This window comes from Lactuca virosa, chromosome 3 (assembly GCF_052849685.1).
Source record: "Lactuca virosa cultivar CGN04683 chromosome 3, Lactuca_virosa_CGN04683_v6, whole genome shotgun sequence".
NCBI classification, from domain to species: Eukaryota; Viridiplantae; Streptophyta; class Magnoliopsida; order Asterales; family Asteraceae; genus Lactuca; species Lactuca virosa.
The window spans coordinates 75,910,614-75,918,112 of record NC_136428.1 but is presented as its reverse complement, the minus strand read 5'-3'; the positions used below and the strand labels follow the sequence as shown (position 1 = coordinate 75,918,112).

Sequence of the window (7,499 nt, the reverse complement as noted above, 5' to 3'; positions counted from 1 at the left end):
AGCAATTGTGTTTGAGTATTGACGAGAGAATATAATACAAATTTAGGAGTTATGAGAATTTTAGTGTTATTGTTTAAATTCATGAGATTATTCTTAATTAAAATAATTAAAATGGTTCTCAAATAGTTCTTAACCTTTTGTGGTTATTATTTGATCTTTTACCTCTCTCTCTCTCTCTCTCTCTCTCTCTCTCTCTCTCTCTCTCTCTCTATATATATATATATATATATATATATATATATAGCTGAACTTCTGTGAGAACTAAAATAAACCTTGTGAAATTGCGAACTCATAATCAACTCATTATTTTTCAACACCAAAAACATCAATTTTTTTCAGATGGTGCGTCTAAGTCATATCTAAGCTAAAAATGACATTTTTTTATTTATTTTTGAAATTTGCATGTATGCACAATCAACAGCTGTACGGACTGCTGATGATCACAATCAGAAGTTGTATGGACTGCTGATTAGCACAACCAACACTCATATGGACTGCGGATGTGCACAATCAGCAGCCATATGGATTGCTGATGAGCAATCAGCGGTCCATATGATTGTTGATTGTGCTTATCAGCAGTTCCTACAATTGCTAGCAGTCTTACAAAAAAACCAAAAAAAAAAAAATCGTCATATCCTTTTTTGAACCTAGATATAGCTTAGACATACCATTTGGAGAAGATTGGTGTTTTTGGTGTTGAAAAATGATGAGCTGATTATGAGTTCACAATTTTTCACAAATGTTTTGGTTCTCAAAAGAACTTGGATATATAGATATATTCCAATAATGTCAACTTTTTAAACTAATATATTAAACTTATTTATTATTTTATTTTTAATTTTAAGTCTTATTTTTTCAATCTAATATAAGTACTTTTTAATTTAAGTTGGATGTAAAACATTAGTATTGACACTTTAAATTTATTAGTCCGATACATTTAATTTGTAAATTTGAGTATGATGTTAAATTTATATATAATTCAAAATGTCAAACAAATTTGAAAAAAAAATATCTGAACAAATTTTTTTTAATAGTTAACAAAAAATAATATTAAAAATATAACATAAATCAAAATGTCAAATAAAGTTTGACCAAAAACAAAATAGATGAATTTTTTTCTTATTTAAGCAAAATGATAAATTAAATATTAAAAATACATATGAAGTTATCTTGAAAACAGTAACCAATATTTAAAATAATAATAATGATTAATATTAAAAAAAACAAGAAATTATTTTTAAAACCACATTAAAAGATAGTTTACAAAACCTTTTAACTTCTCACTTTTTTTACAAAACCTTTTAATTTTTTTTAACTAATACATTAAAACGCTATTTTTATGTTAATTTGAAGATTGATTTCTTCCACTTTCAATCTAATATATTAAATTTATTATTTTAAATTATATATATATATATATATATATATATATATATATATATTATCTATTTAATGTTATCATTTTATTATTATTAAACAAATATTTCTAATTTGTTTTGTTAGGTCTTTAGGAAACGCACATATCAATTCCGCATAATAAGTTTTAATATTTTCCAAACAATGGACAAAATTAAAACTTAAGCTAAAAAATATTAAGTAATTTAAGCGACATTTGTGAACCTAAGTTATTTTATTTGGTAGCATTACCCATCCAAAAATCAAGGGTTATGTGTTAAACTTAAGGGATTTTCACATGAAATATTTTTTGTTTGTCAAATTTTGTCGATTTTATCAATGTGGTGATTTTTGTTCCTTAATATCCAAAGTTTGCTAAAAAAAAGTTTAGTTTTGCCATTTTTACGTGTAAGATCACAGGGTATATCATCTTTCATCTTTTACTTTTTGAGTGTTACGTCAGCTTTCCTTTCACTCTCATTCACTCACCAAAAAGCAGAAAATTGTTACATTTCACTATCTTTCACTACTTTTATTTTCTTTTTATTTTAAAAAATATATATATTTTATAATTGTTATACTCATTTTATGGGAAATTAAAAACCATAAATTTTGATATATATATTTTTATAATTTTTTACTATATATATAATTTAATAAATATTAAAGAAAAAAAAAGTTGACCAATCACACGAAGAGAGAAAGAGGGCGGGGTAGCCTCACCTTACCCTTTCCCCGCACACCTTAAACCGTACCCACGATATTGTGTTCCGGGTTGCGGTTCTTCTTCCCACACCATCTTCCCGCTCCATACCCTTGGGTCTAATAGCAAGTTTGTAGGAATGAAACCGGCAAACTTTGACATACTTAAGGACTTTGATGCTAAATTTGGAAAACGTAAAAATTATAAAGAATATATATATATATATATATATATATATATATATATATATATATATATATATATATATATAAATTTATTTTTGCAAATTTGTTTTCATAGTTAAGTTTTTCTTTTTCTTTATTATTATTATTTTGCAAATTTGTAAATTTAAGGGAAAAATTGAAAAAAAAAACTTAGCAAACTTTAGGCATTGACAAAGGCAAAATCGTTGCGAAAACAAGGATTTTTATGTCAAAATCCCTAAAATTAAGTATTCAAAACATTATATACTTATCCACAATTAATCTACCTATATAAAATTTAATGGATTATTATTATATTGTTATGTTATTATTATTACAATTTTATATTTTAAACTGTACAATCCTTTAAATCCTACAAACTTTGATGGAATGCCATATAATTCAATCTCAATTCATGAATTTCCGTTGTGGTTAATTGCACGGTTTAACGGTTGATTGTACATTTTGATAGTGATTTAACTTTCATTGAACATATATCATGATGATACTTCCACAATGAAAGTTTAAAACATGCCAAAAACATTCAACCTCAGTGCATTGAAATTTCATTGCGGGTGACCTTCGGTCTACAACCTAATAAAAAACTTCGAAGCCCACTTCTATATATATGATCAGTATATAAACATTTTAATCAAGAAATACATTTTTACCGTTGCTAGTTGATGTAATTACTTTGTTTATTTAGGGTGTTGAAAATAGGACAGAGAAAGAAAAAAAAATATGGGAGAGTTGTTCAAAGTTCAAAACACACGCTTTCACCTCCTCCACGTTTAGAAATTTCATATCAAATAGACAACTATTCTTTGTTCTCGTAGTGCATCACCATATTAATTTGGTCAACAACTCAATCCAAGTAGCAACTTGTTTTAGAATATATATATATATATATATATATATATATATATATATATATAGAGAGAGAGAGAGAGAGATAGAGAGAGAGAGAGAAATGTTCAAATGTGAATGAACATCTATTGTGGGGACAGTGTTATTCTGTGAGAATGACAAAGAAAATATGTTGTTTAATAATATGAATACGTTCAATCTTACATAACTATTGTCATTATCACACATTCTCACTAATTAAATCGTCTATAAGGTTATTATAGACTTTTTATTATTATTCTCATTCTGTCAGAATGTTGTCGGAATGTTTATTGAGTCGTATTCTGTCAGAATGATAATGAGTGAAAAACGATTTGTGAGATCAAAAATGAATAAGAATTAGTGAAAATGCATGAAAATGACGATATTTTTGTAAGGTTGAACGTATTCGCATTACTAAACAATGTATTCTCTTAGTAATTCGCATAGAATCGCACTGTCCACACGTCCACACAATAATTATCCATCCACATTATAACCTAGCCCTATATATATATATACATATATATATATATATATATATATATATATATATATATATATATATATATATATATATAAGGACGGTTCACTTGAGATTAAAAAAAAGTAGAGATCTTGAGATTCAACCTCAGCCACATATTTCTCATTTGCCGCTCTAATGCTCCAGCGTACCGGCAACAACGGGGTATGCCTAATCATAAATGATTATATGGCAGAGAGGTATAATCATATAGGATTATACATGTTTATACGTATATGCCTAATCATAAATGATTATACATATATGTTTGTTCACAGATTGAGTAATCATAAATGATTATGACAGTTGGTGGCAGAAGAGGTGGTGATGACAGAGGTGACGCTGATATAAGTAATAGAGGTGACAGTGGTGGGGTCGGCTGGTGTCAGAGGTGGTGGTAGTGGTGGTGGCGGTGGCGATTATCGTGGTGGGGATGGTGACGGAGGAGAATGGAACGGACAGCGCTGTATAATCATTTATGATTATATCAGGTCTGTCGCGCCATTACGCCGGAGGGTTAGAGCGACAGATGTGAAATACGTGGCTGAGGTTGAATCTCAAGATCTCTATTTTATTTTTAATCTCAACGGAACTTACCTCTCTCTCTCTCTCTATCTCTCTTTCTCTCTCTCTCTCTCTCTCTCTCTCTCTCTCTCTATATATATATATATATATATATATATATATATATATATATATATATATATATATATTGGTTTAGGTTATTGTATTATAACTATCTATTGTATGGATGTAAGGTTGATTGTGGACCAATCATTTTAGTTATTTTAAGAAAGTGATTAGTACATATTATTGAATTAATGATAATTGAAAAACACCATCTAATTTCATTCTAAGGATATTTTAGTCAATTAAAACGAATTTAAAAAAGGAAATTTTCAGATTTTAAGGGATGATTAATTATCCTTATTTAAAAAATCTATTTTTTTTAAAATTAATTCAATTTCAATTCCAACGTAATTTCTCGGCATAACTGATTTTATTCTGTCAGTTATTTTATTAGAATTCTTGGATAAAAGTTAAATTTTGTCACCAAATTCTTAAAAAATAAAAAAACTTTATATATTATTCAATGAGAATGAAACACTCAGTAATAACAAACAAACACAATTTATAGATTATTTTACATGTATATTCTACTAGAATATACTATTACATATAATCTTATTATTCTATTGTACATTATTCTGTCAAAATTTATTGTTATATACAGTCAGAATAAAACGATGAATAATAATTTCTTTTTGGAATATTGACGACGATTATTCATCTTCATCCCACACACCATCATCTAACCTTCAAGCACTTGATAATCATATTCCCCCACGTATTCTATGAGAATAAGTACACCATGAAATCGAATTATATTAGAATAACATTATGTGAGAATGTTTGTATATGACAAAGAAAAAACCGAATGATACAACGATTACAACTAAGCTTCAAATAGTAACCAAAATTCTATTATACTCCAAAAGTAAATTAAAAAAAAAATCATAATTTTTTGTAGTTTTATACAACAAACTACAAGAAATTATGAACTTACTATTCAACTAGAATCATTTTATCGGAATGAATTATTCAACTAGAACCATTCATAGAACACAAGTCCTACCTCGTAAACATGCTTTGAGTGTTCATATATAAAATCCAACTTTCGAATGTGGCAACAAGACATGATTTATAATCAAAATAAAACAATAAAAAATGTATTTACTCTTATCGCTGCAGCCTACATGTGGCCTTCATTCAAGTATGCTCATTCAGGAAGGGCCTAATGTATATAAGTCAAAAGCTCCTGTTCATTAAAATGGAATTGCATTATAAATTAATAAAAAAATAGCTAGTAAAAAACAACAGTATTGAAACTCACCAAGGCCAATGGATATTCCATTTAATATATCAAATTCAATGACACTTCTTGAAATCAAAAGGCTTGTGTTAAAGAAATTTCATCCATAATGACACATGTACTAAATAAAATATGACTAAAAAGGATGTTCGCTTATCAACGTCGTGGCTCAAGACAAAAGAATGAAATTAAAGTAAAAATATGAGTATCAAGCCAATCAAGATTAAGTATCAAAAGAATTAAATCAATCGACAAAGCATCATCAACCAACCGTCCAAGGCCTTCCTTTTCAGCATTATAAAGTAAATCAAACATTGGGCAGATGTCGACCTTGTAATTTTCGGCACAAATGTTGCCGATTAATCGATTTTAGTATAACGATTTCTAGGTGGGTGTTGCTGGCAATACGTGAAGAAAGCAGTGACGAGGAGAAGGAAGAAGTTCCGGCGGAGAAGAGGAGGATGGCGGCAGATAGTGGAGAGGAAGGAGAAAAACGTGGTTCATTGTGTGAGGAAGTAAAAGGTGGACGGTGGTGGCTTAGGGTTTTAAAGCATTAAACTAATTTGTCTAAATTAAAGGGATTTGATTTTAATTATTTAGTTACCAAATTTAATTAAGTTAAGATTACAATTTTACCCTTATCCTAGTTTTTGAATTGATTGGTCCACAATCATCTATACATCCACACAATAAATAGTTAGAATACTTGAACCTCTTATATATATATATATATATATAATTTTGTGAGACCGTACGCAATCTAAAAATAATTTTAAAATGCAAAATAAAAAGAAACATTTGAAAATTCTTTTTTAATTATTATTTTTGTCATTTTCTTTACCTAAAAAATATTTCCTTTTTTTTTAAATACGTGAAATATTCTAATAGAATATTAAACTGTAAATATTCCAATGTGATTTTTAAAATATTATAATATTCTATTATTCTAGTAGAGTTTGTCAGATATGTAAAATATTCTAATATTCTACTAGAATATTCTAATACTCTACTAGAATATTTCACAGATATTTAAAAAAAAAACGGTAATTTATTTATTTATTTTTATTATTTTTTATTTTTTTTGGATAAAAAAGTGACAGAAAATAATATTTTAAAATTTTTTTTTCAAAAATTTTCAATTATTTTGCATTTTTAAAATGTTTTTTTATCTAGAAAATGAGTGGCTAGGATTGCATCTCCCTGTCTCACAAAATATAGTGGTCTCACATGAACCTAACCCTATATATATATATATATATATATATATATATATATATATATATATATTTCATATAAGAACAATTATAAAATTGAAAACGCAAGAACAAATCTGGGTAACATATTTTTTTTGCCGCAAAACCCTCCCGCATGTCAGCGCGACGGAAAAACTTAATATTCATACGTGAATGTAAACTACCATCATGGCAACTAACGCAACCACCATTGTGCCACATATATGCATATTTTCAAGTGATTATGAATATATATATATATATATATATATATATATATATATATATATATATATATATATATATATGGATTAAGTGTTACTAATGATAAAAGGACACATGTCAATTTCTTTTTGAATTACAAAAGTTGTCTTTATGATTCAGTTAAAATTACACATCTAATCCGTAAATTAATGGGACCATTAAAGGTTTAAAAAAAATCTTAAACCTAATCAAATCTCCCTTGTCCCACATTCTCTCTTGACAAAACTGCAAAATTGGTCCTCGTGGTTTGCAAAAAACTATGGATGGGGTCCAAAAAATTTACAATTTGCATGAGAAGTCCAAAATCAAAAGTTTCCCATGAATTTTGTCCCAAAATTAGGAAGTTTCTTTAAATTTGGTCCTTGATGGACTTGAAATGATGGTATTGCCTTTTTAGTTTCTTTTTTTTTTTATATATATT

General features: G+C 27.4%; 1 long non-coding RNA gene across 1 annotated transcript; it reads right to left on the bottom strand.

Moving 5' to 3' along the window:
* Positions 1–4,824: 4,824 nt before the first annotated feature.
* Positions 4,825–6,084, bottom strand: LOC145162399 (uncharacterized). Its single transcript, XR_013739077.1, has 3 exons — positions 5,604–6,084; positions 5,448–5,528; positions 4,825–5,062 (listed from the first exon to the last, which is right to left on the bottom strand). It is a non-coding gene; the product is annotated as an uncharacterized LOC145162399 (long non-coding RNA).
* Between the last annotated feature and the right edge of the window lie 1,415 nt (positions 6,085–7,499).